Here is an 8,182-nt window from a genome sequence, read left to right on the forward strand (position 1 = left end):
TAGTTTTTTTTTTGGGGGGGGGGGGAATTGACCAACAGATTTTTTTGACAGGCTTTTAACTTTCAATCAACCACATGTCCGGAGAATTTTATGTGTACGTAGAAAGGTTCATGTGACAATTTTTGGGCAATTTGGCATATTCAGCTACACAATACGAGGACTTTTTCAGTGATGCTTATTGAATTAAAGTTGATGGCTACAATTGAAGTAAAAGGGCTCCTCACAGAAAAAAGGCATGCAGACCCCCAGAGTAGAGTGAACTCAGGGCAAAAGACAAACGTGAATGTACATGTGTGCACCTCAAGGCGTGTGGAGTGTTGTCTCGTGTTAATAATGAAACCATACTCACACCTCCCCTTCTTCTTTCACACAGGTCTGCCCATAAAAGTTTGATTCGTCCTTCCGCTCAGACCAGGCTTCGGGTCCGCATCTTTATGACAAGAGAAACAAAAGTCAGTGTATAAAAAAAAGCAATCGGCCTTGCAAGAAATTAATATTGTCATACAACATACAAGTTTATAATAAACCACATTCAACTTTAGTCCCAACATCAAAACCCTGATTTTACTGATCAGAAGAGAAATTCAGTTGTCAAAGGAAAACATGTTGCCAAAACAGACTATCTAGTACCTTAATGCCCATAACTAATCAAAATAAATGTATGTACAAAAGGCAATTGTCCAAGATTCTAAAAGCCCCAATCTAGGAGTGATTTATTTGGTCCGTTTACACTAAATTACAGCGTCTAGTTAACCAACATCTAAATGCATTTTCAGCTCAAAAAGAACTAACCGGTTAGACAACACTGCAAACTTTAGAAATGAGAAATACAACCAAGTGTCCACTGTCTACAGAAAAAAATTAACTATTCAAACATATGACATAAAAACATTCTTGGTATTCACAGAAACGCCAGCAACATAGCATGTAAAGCTGAACTTGGCAGATTTCCACTAGACATTGATGTTTCAGTCAGGGTAGTAAAGTACTGGTTACAGCTAAGACAACTAGATTTCTGCACACATCCTATAGCTAGATACGTGTATGCGAATGCCACGTGAAAGAGGTACTTGACAGCAGCAACATTCATTTGGCAAAATAGCAATCTAGATGTAAACAATAGATTTGTATGTATATTGCTGAGGAAAAGGCTAACTGACATGTATACTCAAACCTTCCTCCACAATTTATCTACATGTATCAATGGTGGAAAATCAAGATTGTATAAAAAACTTTTAATCTGATTACAGTATGAAAACCTATTTGCATCACCCTGATATTGAGCTAAGATCATCTCTATCATGTAAAATGAGACTAAGCGCTCACACATCAGAGACAGAGAAAGGGAGATACAAGAAACCACCTGTAAGCGAATTTAAGATTCTGTAAATACTGTACAGAGGGAGCAGTGGAAGATGCATTTTATCTGTCAGTGTCCTCATTATGATTTTGAAAGAAAAATGATGTTAAAAGAAGTCTACAACATTTTCCAAGTTTCTCACATCTCAACAAAAGACTACTACGAAGTATAAAATCTCCCAACCCATTTAATTTTTTTTTTCAAACTTTTAAGAGTTGGACAATTCATCTCCCATTGCCTCCTGAGAAGAAGTCAAACCTCCAAATAGCTTGGCTAGAATAGTATTTCATAGAATAGAAAATATATTAGTAGTTACCATGTTTCTCTTACCTGCTTATGTATTGCATAACTCTTCATCTTGTATACCAACATTATTAGTTCTAAGGCCACACCAATTTAATTTGTTGGTTCTCTGATTTTTTCAGAAAAAATATGAAGCAACAGCGCGAAAAAAATAACAATATTAATAAAAACAGGTTTAGTCATCGTTATATCTAGTTCGAACTTGTTCCAGCACAAGGAAGAAACTCACCATAAATTTTCGGCTGATCCCGTCAACCTTCATCAGATGTGTGATGCAATCGCTGACTTTCCGGAAGTCGGAAGCATGATGACGTCAGGAGTGCATCAAAAGTGGCGGGAAGATGGTATTTCCCACCATCACGGTTCAGAGAGGGTTGATGGGCCCTGATGTCAGTGATGTAAACTACCTCCTTCTGGAAAGTGATCAGCGATTACATCACACATCTGATGAAGGTTGACAGGATCAGCCGAAAATTTATATGGTGAGTTTCTTCCTTGTGTTGGAACAAGTTTGAACTCTGTATTGGATTCTACCAACACAGATGAGCTTTCATTCAAAAGGCTAGTCATCCTATTATAGCTCCAAATGATACAATAGATTCAAGCCATGAAGTCAACACAAAAGGTTGGGTTAATATTCAAACAATGAATTTTGAACTTTTAATCAAACCAATGCATTGATAGATGGAAAAACTGTAACAAGGATCAACAGTTACTGTTGGGGGTGAAATATGAGCATTATTGAGTTGATTCAGAACTGAAATCTCTTTTTTTTTGCAAATAAGAAAAAAACAAGAGGCAAATCCGAGAGCCAACAAATTAAATTGGTATGGCCTAAGTAGAGATAGTAAGGCCATGTTGATTTGATTATATACAGTATGACATACTCCGGGAGCCCCAAAACTGATGTGCGCGTGCGAATAAAAAAAAAAGTTTTGCAAAAAAAAAAGTTATTTTCATTATGAAATCTACCTGGTCATGAGGGTTGAGCAAATGGCACAGAATATGGTTTGGCGAATAATCTAGTCTTCAAGTTCATTTCTTTACAATTTCGTCTTTTTTCGTTTGATTTTGGCATTCTACGACATTGGTATCATAAGTTTTTATTAATTTTTTTTTTAACTTATGGTATATTTTTGCTCATTTTGCAACTGTTTTGTACGATTTACAGTATGGTTGAAAACTTTTTTTTGGAAACGGCCGAAAATTCATGCGAGCGCGGATGTCATCCATATAATCAAATCAACATGGCCTTAGCATGTAAAGTACATCAGTGAAGAAAAAGGAATGTTGTCTGAGACCTGTTATTAGTCAGGCATGTACCAATTTAATAAGGGAGGTAAGAAGAGCTACAGATTGCAATCTGTAAGTCTTTAATTATAAAAAAAATGATGCTATTCTATATTACCGCACATTGAATTCAATGAACGTTAATGTGGACTTCTGTCAAACTTACAGGTGGTTTAAACCGCGTTTTTTAACACAGAATGAAGATAATTACAGAAGCAATTTCGATAATAAGTTTATTGCAAATTCATGCCCGGGTGGGCTAATTGCAGATTACAAACATAAAAGAACAATGAAACGTAGTATAAAATAACTAACATCTACATGATAAAAGGTAGTTGTCTAGAGCTATAGCTATGTGATAATTAGCATGCAAAGTACCAGAGTTGACAGACCTGTTATCTCAGGCATGTACCAATCTTGTAAGGGGAGCAAGAAGAACTACAGATTACAACATGTAAGCCATTAATTATAGAACAAAAACAAAATAATGTTATGTGGACTGCTATGCTATCTGGATACCTATTGTACCTGTGTATACCGATTTTGGATGTTCGGAATTGAAGTTGGTTTACCCATTTTGAAAAAAAGGAGGCTGTTCATCCCCCCTCTTCTTAACTTGGACGATTCTAATTATGAAACTAGTTCTTCGCGCAGGTGTCTGTCCGCCCAGTTTGCCTGAAGAGTCAGAAGGAACAGGTGTCTTCATTTTTGAGGGTAAGAAGTGTCTATTTTATATTGCTATTTCCGTATATAGAAATCGGCAAACTAGTTTGGTCCACATGATTCTAGGCGAAGTAGGGCGCTGTATGTCCAGAAAGCTGGCTTTCTTTGTAAAGAAATTCTTCTCTGTACTTCCCTGTAAAAAAATCTTCTCTGCACTCGCCCTGCTCATTCGTGTGGAACAATCACAAAGTCTTTTCTCAGCTTCCCGAGGTATTGTGGCTTGACGCAAACGTTCATGTTTGCTGTTTGTTTTTGTTTTTTCCCTATAGCTACACAGCACGTTACAAGTTGAGTTGTGAAGATGAAAGCTGCCTACCTCCTGTGCCTGGTCCTGACCATAGCCGTGGTTCAGGGAAACCCCCGAGTGAAGCGAGATGCCGGTATGCTTACTTAGTATATCCTAATCTGCAAAGTGTATTAAACTATGCAGGCTGTTTAAATGGGAACTAAAGTTTAAGAAATGTATTGTTTGTGACTTGGGTTCTGGCTAGCCTGGGTACCAAACCTTAGGGGGTGAATTTTCTTCCCCGGATAATTACTAGGCACAGCCGATCTATACCCACGGACCTATCCAACTTACTGGTTTTCCTGCATAAAGCTACCCCCGGCGTGCGGTAATTGGGTCCTTGTTTGGCGGCCCGTGACGCTACCAGCGCCGAAAAATAGCGCTGACTCACGTGGGTCTTGTTACCAGACTAGGTTCTGCCAAAACTAAAAATCCAGCCGAGAAGTCCGACCATGACCCTGTCTCTGAAGACACGAGCCTTGGACGTCATTCCTCATGTGCAACAGGCTTACGAACTCATGCATCATAGTCTAGAAGCAGGTGTTATTTTCTTTAAAAAATAAATTGTTATGAATAGGAAATGAACAAAATGTTATGTTGCAAAGTTTCATCACAGATTGACTAAAATCCGGCAAGCTCATATAGCTGCCCGCATGTATTCCCGCAATGCCAAGACAACTCAGCACCAAGCCCAGAACAAGTCGGCACCATAATTGCTCAGCAAATAATCAGTATTTTGGCTAAAAAAACGATTTTTATCATTTTGATGATGAGGATCCTGACTCTAATTCTAACCTTTTTTTCCTTTTAAAGGCATCTTTAGCGACGGCAACAGCGAACTGATATGTTTGTGATTTCTTTACAGCTGATCCGCAAAACAACGAGCTCGCGAGAGGAGAGTTCCTGTCCGATCTTGCGAATTTGTATTCTCTTGTAAAGCGCGGCGGCCCCCTGGATAGCCCAATGCACGATAAAGGGCTGAAAGCCGCACTGGCCGTACGCGAGTTTCGGGAGACCCTTGAAGCTTGGGACGTAAGGAAGGAAGCTCAAGACCGGAGGGAGAGCGTCTTGTCCGATCTGCAAGAGACCGTCGGCTACAAGAAGCAAGTCGCCCGCGAAGGGGAAGCAAGCAAGACCGGGTTGAAGGCACGAGAGAGCCGCTTCCTGAACGACCTCCAGGAAACCATGCAGTTTATCCGAGAAAAAGATCTAGATGCCTGACCTCAAGAAAGCAGGTGAAGAAGCCCACAAGTTTCTGAAATGGCCAAGCTTAGAAGATGAATCAGTGCAAAAATTGAAGAATATTAATGAAAGGAAGATCTCTGAAAAATCACAGTCTTGCCCCGTAGTTGTAGGGCCGATGTTAGTGGCATTAACATTTGTTTCGGGGTGTTTGTTTTTTTCATTGTTTGACTGGTAAAGGGTTAGGCCACACCAATTTAATTTCTTGGTTAACGGATTCGCCCGCTTCATTTTTTTCTGATTTGCAAATAAAAATAAAAATTCATAATCAAAGCAACTGCAAAATGCTCATATTTTGCCCTGAACAGTTGAAAACAGTCCTTTTCAACCTAGTTGTTACAGTTATTCCATCTTTCAATGCATTGTTATCATTAAAAGTTCAAAATTCATTGTTTAAATTTTGAACCAGCCTGGTGTGTTGACTTCATGACTCCTATCGTACCATTTTGGGCCATAATAGGATGCCTAGGGCTGTTTTTATTTCTATTTTTTTTTCGCCCGCCCACTCCATTATTTTTCTAGAAAAATCCGTTAACCAAGAAATTAAATTGGTGTGGCCTTATGGAGACAAACATTTTTTAACAATGAAATTTGTAGTCCTGATATGTCAAGTATATATAAGTATTATGTCAACTTCATAAAAACTATCATTGGAACGTATATAACTAATTAGCGATAAACATTTCAAACAGGTAGCTGTAGGGCCTACACGAGTGTCTTACGCCTCAGTTGCACTTTAGTTTGGTCATATAACGTTATAGAAGTTGCTCCGCAGATATCGCTTTCCCCAACCACCTGCTGTGACATGACGGTGTTCTCATCTGACGAAAATGTACTTCAAGTCTTTGTGTATTAAAAGTATAACATGTGAAGGAAATTATTTGTTTCTGTGTATTGCATTTAGATTCAATATAGCTGAGGCAATTACCACGCTAAGATATATAGAAGATGGCCTGCCTATAGCAAATATTGATGCTGTACTTAGGCCACAGTAAGTGAGTTTAATGATAGGTAGATAGTCAGGTCCTCCTCTTGGCATTTTGATTAAATAAACCAATTTTGTGTTCAAAGATATTTCTATTTCACATTGCTTTATACCAAATTTAGTGTCCTTTTCTTCTCAATGACGCATTGCTTCTCAATGACGCATTGCTTCATAAAAACATAATCCTTTTTTGGACATGCCTTTCTTTATTACTCTGTAAACCAATGAATCAGCATCAAGATTGCAGGAGAAATTGCATCCTCTATACCCCCCCCCCCAAAAAAAAAAAATCACCCACTCACAGATAAAATTATCATTGCATGAAAACAAGTTGGAGAAGTCAGGACAGGGATGATGCAAATTAGTCAGCTGCATGGAGAAGTAAATCTGGGGGATTTGTACGCTTCTTGTTGAATATCTTTTTTTTTTCTAATCAGTGCAAAGTGAACCTGGTCTTAACATCGTATATCAATGATTTTCGGTTCAATATAATGTCACATCAATTCCCCTCGCTTAAGTGCACAGAACATTCGATCCCAAAAATATCAGATACATTATACATAATTGCATGGTACATAATTAATTGTCATAAATTAGAAAATCTCTAAGAGTTCAACAAGAAACTGTTTACAGCAGTCTTGAACTTAGTCATATTGGGACTGTCAGGGAAGACCGAGGCTGGTAAGGAGTTCCACAGCCTGCTGGTCCTTGGTACATATGAAGACATGTGAAGCTGAGTGTTGGATTTTGGCACTTTAACAAGGTATGGGTGCCCACTTGTGGTTTAAAAGCGAGTTACTCGCGTCCCAGATACTTTGGTCGGCAGAATTCCAGTGAGTTCCTCTGAGGGTTGCAGGAAGATGTACCGGTAAAAGGTACTCAGACTGGCTACTTTTCTCCTGTGTTCCAAGGGATATATTCCAACCTTTTGCGGATCCCCAATTTGGAGCTGACGTACAGCTTTCTTCTGAATGCTGTCAAGTAGCTTAAGTACAGTTGCACCAGCTCCGCTCCATATTGGGAAAGCATATTTCCATGAGGGGACGAATATATGCCTTATACACTGTTATTCGAGCCTGAAGAGGGAGAAGCTCTCTGGTGCGCCCAAGAATGTATAACCTCCTGGCCGTTTTCTTGGCAAGAATTTTGATGAACGGAGTCCAGGATAGAGTATTGGTAATGGTAACACAAAGAAGGGTAATGCTATGAGTAGGCTTTAGTTCTTCATTCATGAAGTAGAGAGGAGGGTGGTTCTGTTCTCGTTTCCTACTAATAATCATCTCTTCAGTCTTTCCAGCATTAAATGTAATGCACCAGTCACAGGCCCATTTGTCTATCTTGATTTGTTTATTTAATTGCGTACTTGTATTAAAAACTACACATAACAAATACATAAGCCACAAAAAATGGTGGTCACAGTTGCGTACAATTAAACAATAAAAAGAAAAAGTACTAACACTTGCTATACATACCATGAATGATACAATAAGGACCAAGATTGCATAGTTCATCCTCAAAATCAAATCAGTGCAACCACAGTGACTGCTTTATACAAATAACAGATAAAACTTGGCAATGAAGTATAAAATCCAGTAAAATACCAATGTGACAACCTCTGATTCAAAAGCAAGGAGTTTACGAACACCAGGTGTCCTAACAAAATCGAAATTAAACTATTTTCACTTGTGCAGAGGTTTAATATTGGGTGATCAGAAGTCCATAATAACATATGCACCCAGGTAATTTTAGTCTTTGGAAGTTTACCTGATGTTTTTGGCGGGAACGTTTAGTGGGTTTAATTATGCGCACGTGCTGTACGTTCCAAAAGGTGTTCACTGAGCCAAAAAATTCCAACAAAACGTTTTTGTAACCGGTTTTAGCAGCGAAATTTGCTCATAGCTTTTTTAATGCCACTCAACACGGAAGAAATATTTTCATTGTTCCCCAAAACCACGATAGTCAAGAAGACAACCTCCCTATCAAAAACTAGAGG

At 38.7% G+C, this 8,182-nt stretch overlaps 1 long non-coding RNA gene across 8 annotated transcripts; it reads left to right on the forward strand.

Moving 5' to 3' along the window:
• Nucleotides 1-2,130: 2,130 nt before the first annotated feature.
• LOC109487772 lies at nucleotides 2,131-5,091 on the forward strand. Of its 8 annotated transcripts, none has more exons than XR_002141272.1 (4): nucleotides 2,131-2,145; nucleotides 3,596-3,667; nucleotides 3,946-4,056; nucleotides 4,828-5,091. It is a non-coding gene; the product is annotated as an uncharacterized LOC109487772 (long non-coding RNA). The 8 variants fall into 8 exon arrangements; XR_002141268.1 differs by having other exon boundaries at nucleotides 3,954-4,056; XR_002141273.1 differs by lacking the exon at nucleotides 2,131-2,145 and adding an exon at nucleotides 3,389-3,407 and having other exon boundaries at nucleotides 3,608-3,667.
• Nucleotides 5,092-8,182: the final 3,091 nt, after the last annotated feature.

This window comes from Branchiostoma belcheri, unplaced genomic scaffold, assembly GCF_001625305.1.
Source record: "Branchiostoma belcheri isolate BF01 breed outbred unplaced genomic scaffold, Haploidv18h27 scaffold9, whole genome shotgun sequence".
Lineage (NCBI taxonomy): Eukaryota > Metazoa > Chordata > Leptocardii > Amphioxiformes > Branchiostomatidae > Branchiostoma > Branchiostoma belcheri.